Source organism: Halichoeres trimaculatus, unplaced genomic scaffold, assembly GCF_033239565.1.
Source record: "Halichoeres trimaculatus isolate MK-OKI-2021-1 unplaced genomic scaffold, fHalTri1.1 fHalTri1_scaffold_2, whole genome shotgun sequence".
Lineage (NCBI taxonomy): Eukaryota > Metazoa > Chordata > Actinopteri > Labriformes > Labridae > Halichoeres > Halichoeres trimaculatus.
The window spans coordinates 15,337,288-15,338,847 of record NW_027437180.1 but is presented as its reverse complement, the minus strand read 5'-3'; the positions used below and the strand labels follow the sequence as shown (position 1 = coordinate 15,338,847).

Below are 1,560 nucleotides of genomic sequence, written 5' to 3'. Positions count from 1 at the left end.
CACCTTGTCCATTACGCCACTTGGTCATGGAAATATGCTGCCCATTCAAAAGAAACTTGTACCCACTCCAAAACAAATTATGAAGGGATGTGAAAGTAACACACAGAGGGTTTTGAGGACAAAAACTCATTGCTCTTTGAAGGCTTCGTTGGCTCACCTGTGTGCATGGATGTTTTCAGAAGACAGTCTTTTTCCCTGGGCAACTTGTCCAGTATGGGGATTGATCCCATGACCTTGGCGTCATTGGCACGCTCTGACCATGTGAGCTAATCAGACACACAGCTCCAACCTACAACTTAAGGGGCCACAAGGTTTCTTATGGTCATTCATATAAAGGGTCAGCTGGGCTGGTTTTGCCTTTTGACCACCATTTATTAAACACAAAGGGATGAAAACCCTCAATTTTTGGATCCAAAGTTAGACACCTTGTCCACCAGGCCACTTGGTCATGGAAATTTGCTTCCCATTCAAAATAAACTTGTACTATCTCCAAAAGAGAATCATGAAAGGATGTAAAAAAAGCACACAGAGGGTTTTGAGGACAAGAACTCATTGCTCTTTGAAGGCTTCGTGGGCTCACCTGTGTGCATGGATGTTTCTTGAATAAAGTCTTTTTCCTTGGGCAACTTGTCCAGTATGGGGATTGATCCCATGACTTTGGCATTATTAGCACCCCGCTCTGATCATGTGAGCTAATCAGACACACAGCTCCTGCCTACAACTTTAGGGGCCACAAGGTTTCTTATGGTCATATAAAAGGTGAGCTGGGCTGGTTTTGCCTTTTGACCACCATTTATTAAGCACAAAGGGACCAAAAAACCCTCAATTTTTAGATCCAAAGTGAGACACCTTTTCCATTACGCGACGTGGTCATGGAAATATGCTGCCCATTTAAAAGAAACTTGTACTACCTCCAAAACAGAATTATGAAGAGATGTAAAAGAAGCACACAGAGGGTTTTGAGGACAAAAACTCATTGCTCTTTGAAGGCTTCGTGGGCTCACCTGTGTGCATGGATGTTTCCAGAAGACAGTCTTTTTCCTTGGGCAACTTGTCCAGTATGGGGATTGAACCCATGACCTTGGCATTATTGGCACCACGCTCTGACCATGTGAGCTAATTAGACACACAGCTCCTGCCTGCAACTTTAGGGGCCAAAAGGTTTCTTATGGTCATATAAAGGGTCACATAAAGGGTGAGCTGGGCTGGTTTTGCCTTTTGACCACCATTTATAAAACACAAAGGGCACACAAACCCTCAATTTTTGGATCCAAAGTTAGACACCTTGTCCATTACGCCACGTGGTCATGGAAACAGCTGCCCATTAAAAAGAAACTTGTACTACCTCCAAAACAGAATTATGAAGGGATGTGAAAGTAACCCAGAGAGCGTTTTGAGGACAAAAACTCAATGCTCTTTGAAGGCTTCGTGGGCTCACCTGTGTGCAAAGATGTTTCCAGAAGACAGTCTTTTTCCTTGGGCAACTTGTCCAGTATGGGGATCGAACCCATGACCTTGGCGTTATTAGCACCACGCTCTGACCATGTGAGCTAATCAGAC

The 1,560-nt window shown here is 44.1% G+C and overlaps 1 non-coding gene across 1 annotated transcript; it reads right to left on the bottom strand.

Annotated features, from left to right (window-relative positions):
• Positions 1-1,486: 1,486 nt before the first annotated feature.
• trnai-aau (transfer RNA isoleucine (anticodon AAU)) lies at positions 1,487-1,560 on the bottom strand. The gene has a single exon. It is a non-coding gene; the product is annotated as a tRNA-Ile (tRNA).